The following is an 11,404-nucleotide window of genomic DNA, read 5'->3' on the forward strand; positions in this document are numbered from 1 at the left end:
CTTTGTTTAATTTATCTATACAAGATCTAGTAGTAAATAGGCCTAATTAAATAACAAAAACTAAAAGTAACTCTAACTACACAAGCACTGCAGTAAATACTGTATAAAGAGAGCGTCCGTGACTACGAATGACGGCGAGTTTGTACTGGCTATGTTCGTGCCCGTCTGCGCTAGGCATTCGTCGGCCCTAGTGTTGGGATATCGAAAGAAAATATCGATATTCATATCGACGATAATATCGGAGCCTCAATATCGATATTCCGATAATATCGGACCAAAAATATCGATATATCGGAAAAATATCGTTAAAAATTAATGGAATTGGAATGCTATCGCAATGCATCCCTTTAACAGGAAATTACCGTTACAAACAATTTTAAAAAATATTATTGAAATGAAACTATTCTAAACTATCCTAACCAACCAAGCTTGCTGTATTATTTCAATATTTCGTTTGCTAGCCTATTCCCCATATGCATTTTCTGTAATCAAACGGAATTTTGAAACGGTAACTTAGCCTACACTACAGTAAGTTTGGTTGACTTTGGTTATGTTAGGTTGAATAGTTTCTTTTCCTAATCCAGATATAAGTTAGGCTATTATTTTTGCCTAAACAAGGTTAGTTCTTAATTTGTTTTTAAATGCGTTTGAAGATATTAAAACAAAGGAATATATACAGATGGTTTGGTAAAAAAAATATCGATATGTCATCAAAAGAAATCATAGGCCTAGATATAAAAATGTCCCTTTAGCAGGAAAGTACCTTTGTTAATACTGAACAATATTTATTTAGCCTATCCTTATCTAAGTTGTCAGCTGATATGTTTTAATTTGTTATAATCAATATATCGGATGGAAAAATAAAATATCGATATTCAAAAAGAAATAATCGATAATAATGAATGTTCCCTTTAACAGGAAAGTAGCACCATGAACAGTTAGATGCACACATATGACACGTTAAATTGTTTACCATTTCGATGGTTATAAGCACAATAGTTGTATGTCCATTTTGGTAAACTTTCGGAAACGGCAAAAACAAAGTTTGTATTTTGGGGGAAACTTAAACTAAAACTGTTAAATGTTTGAATTAAATACATTTTATTGGCCACATTAATTAAAAATGCATCTACATAAATAGTTTTATCTTTATTCAAGCCACATTTTTATAAATAATTTGTAAATCAAACCATGTTGGACATACTATATGTGTGCACTTCTGAACGCGAAGATCTATGGACATGCTACGAGTGTGCAAAACAAAAACTGCCCCTAGATGATTTTAGTAAGGAATGAAAAATTTAAACAACTGTTATCATGGGCACCCCCTGGCTAAAAAAGTAAGAAATAAATTTAATACACATACTGTTCTGTGATCACTTGGGTTTTAAGGAATTTATTAAAGTATGTTCAAAATGGTCATGTCTATAAAATGTTTTAAATTGATGTTTAAATCAAATAAGTAGTTGACTCACAGATATAAAATATTTTATACTTTGTACACTTTCGAACTTTAACAAAGCTATTCAGAAAACAAAAAATAAACTTTCTTGGCTGTTATCTAGGCTTTATTCAATTATAAATCTTTTCCTTAAAATTGTTTGGTTAATTTTAAATGTTGGCATAAAAAACGATGACCTCAGGTGATCGTCCTTGCACAATGTACTATTTTTTGGTTGGTTAGCAAGTTTTGGTTGGCAAAACAAGTGAAAATAATCCAAACAGTCACAACAAAAACAAATCTAAGCATTAATGAATAACAATAATAAATTTGATTTAAGTAAATAACAAAAAATAAAGTTTAAATCATTAACAAGAGAGAGCAATAAACTAACAAAGAAAAACGGTGTAGAGTTAACAAAGAAATAAAAGTTTTCAATTAAGATAACAGTAAACAGTATAAAGATTTTATACTGAAAGACCTTTAGCCAATTCACTGATTCTTTTTTGGTGTTATGTTCTGTTGTGCACTGATGTTATATGTCCTAAACCTAACCTAATTGTAAAATAAAATGTGGACATACTATAAGAGTGCACTTGAGATCATCAGATTTTTGGACATACTACAAGATGAAAAACAAATACCAGAGATAGTAGGCCTTGTATTTTTATGCACAATCATTGCACGTCCAAAGATACTATATCTGTGCTCTAAAGGAGTTTTTCTCTGTTCAGCTGGTACTGCAATCATTGGACATGCTACAAGTGTGCAGGATAAAATTACATCATACCAAAGTGAAGACTTTTTTTTTGAGAATTTATATTTATTTTTCCTGTTGTAATATGGACATACAATATGTGTGATCTGAAAGATGAAGACTACAGCTTTCCAAATATATAAAAATGTCAAAAGTGAAAAAAATTGGACATACAATGTTTGTGCATATAACCATCGATTTATAATTTTTTAGGCTTGTGTACAAAAAATAAACAGAATTTAATGGTGTTTATTGGTTTTCACTGCCGTCACGTCATTTTGGCACTCCACTTCTGCCAACCGTGCCAACTCACTATTCAAATGCAGGCAGAGGCAACCAGATTACAAAAATATATTTAACTAGATACATGGAATAGTGTGTGTGTACAAATAAATTTGTTATTAATAATATTTAATAACTGCTAAACAAGTTCAGAAAAGATTAAACTGTATTTTATTCTTGCATTATTCTTTGAAAAATTGCTAAAATCAATTCTAACGATAATATCGAAGTAAAATATCGATATCCCAATAATATCGGAAGTCTAATATCGATATAAAAATATCGATATATCGGAACCAAAATATCGATATTTCCGATATATCGGATATCGATACCAAACACTAATTCGTCCTAGTTCGTCTCCTTTGATTCGTGACGAGAGACCGCCAAAAAATCGAGCGCACCCGAACACGAATGTTGGCGATGCGAACTACCCCGAATGTACAGAGCACACCGTGTACACTATCGCGTTCGTCTTAGTTCGCCTACATTCGGCGATAGTGTACTGCAGGCATTATAGTTACAATGGTGTTATTATATGAATATTCCACTTACTAATAATAATGTAAATATATAGCAAAAAAAGACATGCAACTATATACAATAGACTAATTTAAACTAAAGAGCAACCAAAGCTGTTATACACCACACACGAGAACTGTTAAAGTAGTATTGTTTACACTTTACAGTTATGTTTCTGTTTGTAATTTAATAAACAATGTTTGTTATTCGTGGTGGATTTATTTTTAAGTGTATCGTCTTATTGACTGTCTGTTTTACAAAATGTTTATAAAAAGGTATTGTACGTATGTTTGTTTTCCTTAAAAATAATATATGAAAACCCAGTTGCCGGTTAATACTTTGGGTAGGCCCTACATTACTGATCAAGTAATTCAAGTCAATGACTTGGATGGAAGGAACTAACACAGTGTGAACATTAGATTTGAAAGTCTGGAGTATGTCAATAACGTGAAAACTACTTGACCAATTGGAGCTGTTTTTTGTTTCATAAATAGAGCCAATACTGGGTTGATGGGCATAGTAAGTTTTATTTTTAAACAGTCCTAGGGCTCCGCCCTGACTGCTTGCGAAGTTTATATTGTGTTATTCTAATAACATTATAGTTTTTGCTATTCATCTTCTTTGGTTGGAATGCTGAGTTTCTATGATTAATTAATATTTTCTCGTCTACAGTTGTTTGCATATTGTTATTTTACGTGATACAAATGTATGCATACATACGGTGTACATTCGAAAGGATTGGTCGCATTTTGCCAATCTATAGTGACTATAGGTATTTAAAAATAAGTACAATTTATTTTTATATAATATAACTTGTTTATTTAGTACCATATAGTGGTATAATTAAATTGTAACATACATTCAGTAAGGACGTCGAAAATTAAACAAGAAACTACACTTTAGTATGTTTCTTAGGGGCGAAAGAAAAGATATATACAACTCCTAAACTACAATAAATGATCCCTTATGGTTTATTCATAATATTAAATTGGGAAATCCAAATAAGCTAAAACCTAATAAATGGTTTACAAGATCAAAAACTACCGGGTTTCATTATGTAGTTGTAGTATCTTAATCTGAAGTTCAAACAATTATATTTACGATCGAAGATAATCCGTTATCTATTTAACTGCCGGCAATACCATAAGTTATAATTTAAGTTGAAACGAAAAATTACGTATTCGATTCCGTATCATGTTTGCTTTGAAGTCCTTGCAAAACGTGCAGTACACAGCACAATAATAAATATTCCATACTACAAAGATCATTCAATTTTACTTTAGTAACTGTCATTAGTGTGTTTTATACTCTATGTTTTCATCAAAATTTCATCGGACATTAAAATAGGTGCAGCTTACACAAATAATGGTAGAATTTACAATTATTGTGTTTATTGCTAAACAAAATAAATCGCATAACACTTGAAATTACTCGTAAAAACTATCTAACCAAATCACAAGAATTAAGTTAAAAAATACGGACCAACAATCAAAATTTATCATGACAGCTACACTCACCATGTTGATGCGGTCTAGGTCTTGGGGCTTTTTGAACTGGTCAAACAAAAGACGGCTCATCATCCATTTTAGACTGAAATACCCAATTATAGAAACAATTACCTTCTTTAGCACTAAATACGAAATATCCTTGACGACCCAAACAAAAGAACCTTTATAGATCGTGGAATCTCCCATTGCCGTGTAAATCTACGAGATTATTTTAAGTTTTTAATTGGATAACTTGATATTCTGTACAAAACGTTTATTCAATTTAACAAATTACCATACAAAGACTACATTTAGTTGATTTTTCAAACGGAAATACAAGTATAGATTTTAAAATACAGAGTGATGATTTGTTTTGAAGATATGAATTAAAGAGAGGGGAGTCGTATTATCTGCAGAAGTTGTACCAACACAACCGTTTGAAATACAATTTGTCATACTGTGTTGTAAGAAAATAGTTATGTGTTTCTAACAAAAATTATGTGTAAAAGTACTTGGGGTGGATCTTGATCAGTACAATGGGGGTAGGTATGTCTTGCCCATTGGCTAAAGATATAACGATATATCTTTTTACTGAATAGTCTTGACCGCAATATTTTGGCATCAACTTACTCAAATACACGTAAGTTCGAAAAACATTATAATATAAATATGGATGAATATAATAGACCTAATTTGATAATACTACCATATATTAAACATACTCCAATAATACCAAGTTCCATAAAGATTGGTTCGAAAGTTCAAAGATTAAAATTATCCTACTAATATTATAAATGAGAAAGTTTGGATGTATGGATGTATGTATGGATGTATGTTTGTGACAAGTGAACGCATTAACCACTGGACGGATTTTGCTGAAATTTGGCATGATGATAGCTCACATTCCCGATTAACATATAGGCATATTCTTATCTCAAAAATCCTTTCGGGCTCCGCCCCAGTGGCTCTATAGTTCCCCATGTTAACCTTATGAGTATTCATATTAAAAGGGAATTAAATAATTTTGTCAGCTGTTTCAACTAAAAAGTTGATTCTATGATTTGCAAAATCATTAAAAACTTACAAGGATTACCAACAGGGTGCAGCACTATTATTTTTTTTAACTATGGCAACAGCTAATTTGCAACCAAAAGGTGAGTGAGCGTAGCGAACGAACTTCAACCAGGACGTGATTGAGCCATGCGAACGAGCTCACTTCCCGCGGGTACAAATGAGTGAGCGTAGCGAACAAACTTCAACCTGGAGGCGAGTTAGCGTAGCGAACGAGCTAACCTGAAGGCAAGTGAGCGCAGTGAACGAGCTCCATTCTAAATGTGAGTGAGCGTAGCGAACGAACTTCAACCAGGACGTGATTGAGCCATGCGAACGAGCTCACTTATGAAGTAAAACGGGGCAAAGCCCGCGGGTACAGCTAGTCATTTAATAAAAATGGTGCATATTATACGCCATTTTTTTACACAAACATTTTATCTGGTGAATGGAAGAAATTCGTTCCATTCACTAGATAAAATGTTTGTGTAAAAAAATGGCGTATAATATGCACCATTTTTATTTATTGTTGATTTCCCCTAAATGTTCCCCCATGGAAACATTTCCCAGAGTTCAGCTGTTTACTTACGGGGCACTCTGTATATACGAACAATGATGCCATTTATATAGTGTAGGTCTACCCTAACTACTATTGAACTTAATTTTATTCTATCTGTTCATACCGTAAAAATTTTAGTTCAATTGGATACAAAATATGCTGTTAGTATAACACTTATATTTGGATGATAATTCACACTTCGACAAATGATCAATTGATATAAGTATTTTTTATTCTTAAAGGTAAAAAATGTTCACAAGAGCGGAACACATCTACTTTACGGTAAGTAAATCTACAGTCAAAGATCCTACTAGAAGTTACATTATGGTAGTTTACCTATATCTTGGAGGTTATTTTCGGTAAAGGTTTTATCGTTCATATCTGAATCATGTGTTCTATGACTTTATAAGTATAAGAAGTAAGTAGTTCAATGTCCCGAGAAGTAATCACTTTAGTTTGCATGTTACAGAGACCACGCCCACCATAGCCTTCACCGTGAAACATTACGTTAACATGACGGCGACGTTTGCGTGTGTGTTTCAAAGAAAAATCTATTGCAGTAAAACATTTTTTTACGATTACAATTTTAATGCGATCGTGGCGAATTGCTTAGCTTGTACAGATTACATACAGATATTACGTGCACATTTATTTCCCTACACGTACTAATGAAATCAATCTGTTACAATGTAGGAGGCCTACACACAGTTCAAAATTCATGCGTAGGCCCTATTTGTTCACATTTCCACTACAAGTTATTATTAATTAAACAAAATCAAAAATTAAAATAAAATAATTTTAAATTATAAATAATTAATTATAAAAAATAAAAAAATAAAAATTAGAAATAAAAATTAAAAAAAATTAAAAACTATAAATAATTAATTCAAGTTTTTTTAAGGATTTTTGGATTGTTTCTGTTGTTGGTATGTTATCAAATACCAGATACGTCCCTAACTAAAATTATATACATTTGTCAAATCACTAAACCTGGATTTACAATGAGTAGGGGTCTGTTTCAAAATAAACTACAAACTAATATTAGTACCTGGAGACCGAGCTTTGCTCGGGGAAAATCATTAGTTCACTCTGAAAGCAGTCTTAGTACTGTATTGGAGATATATAAATCCATTCCCAAACTCTACACGGCTCGCCTTTACTACGTCCTACACCATTACCTACGTCATGGACCTCCATTTCCATAGCACTTTAGAATTGTAGATACCTTAATCTTATCGTCATTAACAGTTCCCACACTCCGGACTACTCACCTTGACTACTTCCTTCACCACTTCCAACGTAGCGGACCTGTTTTCCTCCCTTCCCATAGCATTTCAGAATTGCAGACACCTTAATCTAATCGTCATAAACAGTTCCCACACTCCGAACAGCTCGCCTTGACTACTTCCTTAACCACTTACTACGTCGCGGACCTGTTTTCCGCCCTTCCCATAGCATTTTAGGATTGCAGATACCTTAATCTAATCGTCATAAACAGTTCCCACACTCCGGACTACTCGCCTTGACTACTTCCTTCACCACTTCCAACGTAGCGGACCTGTTTTCCTCCCTTCCCTTAGCATTTCAGAATTGCAGACACCTTAATCTAATCGTCATAAACAGTTCCCACACTCCGAACAGCTCGCCTTGACTACTTCCTTCACCACTTACTACGTCGCGGACCTGTTTTCCGCCCTTCCCATAGCATTTTAGGATTGCAGATACCTTAATCTAATCGTCATAAACAGTTCCCACACTCCGGACTACTCGCCTTGACTACTTCCTTCACCACTTCCAACGTAGCGGACCTGTTTTCCTCCCTTCCCATAGCATTTCAGAATTGCAGACACCTTAATCTAATCGTCATAAACAGTTCCCACACTCCGAACAGCTCACCTTGACTACTTCCTTCACCACTTACTACGTCGCGGACCTGTTTTCCGCCCTTCCCATAGCATTTTAGGATTGCAGATACCTTAATCTAATCGTCATAAACAGTTCCCACACTCCGGACTACTCGCCTTGACTACTTCCTTCACCACTTCCTACGTCGCGGACCTGTTTTCCTCCCTTTCCATAGCATTTTAGTATTGCAAATACCTTAATATAATCGTCATAAACAGTTCCCACGCTCCAGACAGCTCGCCTTGACTACTACCTTCACCACTTCCTACGTCGCGGACCTGTTTTCCTCCCTTCCCATAGCATTTTAGGATTGCAGATACCCTAATCTTATCGTAATAAACAGTCCCCACATTCCGGACTGCTCGCCTTTACTACTTCCTTCATCACTTCCTACGTCACGGACCTGTTTCCCTCTATTCCCATAGCATTTTATGATTGCCTTTACTACTTCCTTCACCACTTCCTACGTCGCGGACCTGTTTCCTTCCCTTCCCATAGCATTTTAGGATTGCAGATTCCTTAATCTAATCGTCATAAACAGATCCCAGACTTCTCACTGCTACCCTTGACTACAATCATAGACTAACCAACACAACTAAGGGAGTATGTTTTATCTATGCTACAATGTATCATGGTATCATGTATTGATTAATCTTCAGTATAATCTTTGCTTAATAGTAACAACTGATGTTTTTCCTTTTGTACTGTATTTGTAATTTGCTAGTATACTGTGGGTAGTTGGCTTATTATGAACACATGCTACAACTTCAAGTCTGTTGTTTACCTTTTCCTTGTTATTTAATTCTGCCAACATGGTTACCTAGCAACCCATAAGACTAATGTTAAAAAAATGTGATTTTAGCGAATTTCCCATATAGGGAATAAGCTATTACCGTAGTACTCATGGTAAGACCTGGACGCGGGATCGATTTTTTTTCGTTTTGAGGTCCCTAGAGGCCAAAAACACCATCCGCTCAAACTCATATATATATATATATATATATATATATATATATATTCATAAAGTCAGCACCATTGTTGATACCTTAAAATGTGCTGCAATTGTTGATACCACTTTCCATCGTATATATTCTTTTATTTTGAATCCTACGTTACAGTGGATGGTATATTATTAAGTTTTATAAAAATTCAGACTTATATATTGTTATATATTTAGTTTATAGTCATGTATAACCAATAGTAATCAAAAGTTGATCTTCTTAAAAAATATCACCTCAAGTTGATACCTCGACCAATATAGAGCCGCCATCTTGCATTCATAAAAACGGCACCAAAGTTGATACGTTAAAACACCTGACTATGTTGATACCTCTTTCCGTCGTATATATTGGTTTATTTTAAAGCCTATCTTATGGAAATAGTTTTACTTCTTTGTCTTATAACATCTTAGACTGATACTTCCTTAAATGTTTAGTTTATAGTCTTTAATAACCAACCAATAGTAATCAAAAGTTGATCTTCATAAAATATCACCTAAAGTTGATACCTCGAACAATATAGAGCCGCCATTTTGCATTCATATAAACGGCACCAAAGTTGATACGTTAAAACACCTGACTATGTTGATACCTCTTTCCGTCGTATATATTGGTTTATTTTAAAGCATGTGTTATGGAAATTTGTTTACTTCTGTGTCTTATAACATTTTAGACAGTTACTTTCTTATATATTTAGTTTATAGTCTTGTATAACCAATAGTAATGAAAAGTTGATATTCTTAAAAATTATCACCTCAAGTTGATACCTCGACTTGTATAGAGCCATCATTCTGCATTCATAAAAACAGCACCAAAGTTGATACCTTATAACAACTGACTATTGTTGATACCTCTTGATACGACAGCGCTCGGCCGAATCTAGTGGCGTCCACGGGAACTATCGGCCCAGCCAAAAATATTCCGCCGCGCCGATCGTGGGATCGCGATTTGACTACCGGAAGTCCACTTCCTGTCTTCTTTTTATCTTCTGCAAACTACACTGAACGTTATTTTTTAATTATTTCTGTAGCTAAAATATGTCTAGCTGTCTCGCAAAGCCTTCGTGGATTTATGCTTAAATTTTCTGTTAGTCAACGTACATATTCAGTTTTTTTCTCTGCAATCCAGGTTTGTGCAGATAAATAATTCAAGCGTGTAAACGGGGATTTAGGGAACAACGTAACCACGGGCCTTCGGACCCTGAGGTCCGCGGTTAAAATCCTTCTAATCACAGATATAGTTACTTTTAGCTTGATGATGCCTAAACAGTTCCGTGGTGAATACAATGTCCTAATATGTAAATGTAGGACATAAAATGAAAAATAATAATATGTTATTATTTATCTAATATTACCAATTCGTAATAAAATCAAACTGTCCTTGATAGTGGTGTAAAATTTTTAATTTTTTTGAACTAATAATAATGGATTTAACAAATTGGAGCGAGCTGGTTTGGTTGTAGAACTCAAGGCTTCGATCTCGAGCATTTGGGTTCAAATCCCAGTAATCACCAATTGAGTTTATCTAGGTGATAAAACAATACATAATGTTACTTATCTAATTTTATAAATTCATGATGAACTAGGGTATATTAATTGTCACTAAAAGTGTATTCAATATTTGTTATTGTATTATAACTAATATTAATGGATTTAACAAATGGGAGCGTGCTAGTATAGTCCTAGGAGTAGATTGTGGGGCGGTATTGATGTTATGGGTTTGATTCCCCCCAATTACTAACCAACCCTATCCAATTAGTAAAAATTATTAAGACTCAACAAGCTAAAATTACCAATTCGTGATTAATAGTGCCCAAATAATGGTACCGTAAAATGGTTGATTTTATTCGAACTAAAATTAATGTATTTAACAAGTGGTAGTGGGAGCAGCCTGGTCTAGTTGCAGATCGTAAGGTTTCGGTCACGAGGTTTTGGGTTCAAATTCCGCCAATCACCACTGTTCTTTATCTTGGTGATATAAATGCTTTAGGTTATTCATCTAATACTACCAATTCGTGAAAAATGATAATACTGCAACTGTCACTAATACTGCTGTAAATAATTGTTTTTTTTATTATAACTAATTTGTATTGCTTTAAAAAATATAAGCGAGTTGTTCTAGAGCTAGAAGTACAGCGTGAAGCGTCTCCCAAAGTGTTGGGTTCAAATCCAGCTAATCTCTAGTACACTTTATTCAATTCACAAAAATATTAAAGTTTTCAAACAAATACATTATTACTAATTCGTGATAAAGTATAACAGTGTTCTTATCATAATGGCATAAGTTACGGCATTTTATAATAACTAGGCTCAAATCCCTCCTAAAACTAATGTTCTTTATAGTGATAATTCCCCTACTCTTTAGGCCTAGGGTGAATAGTAATGTGTTAACAGTTCTGAGTAA

The sequence above is a fragment of the Macrosteles quadrilineatus genome, unplaced genomic scaffold (genome assembly GCF_028750875.1).
Source record: "Macrosteles quadrilineatus isolate MER2022 unplaced genomic scaffold, UCM_ALF_1.0 Scaffold_3__2_contigs__length_128488019, whole genome shotgun sequence".
NCBI classification, from domain to species: Eukaryota; Metazoa; Arthropoda; class Insecta; order Hemiptera; family Cicadellidae; genus Macrosteles; species Macrosteles quadrilineatus.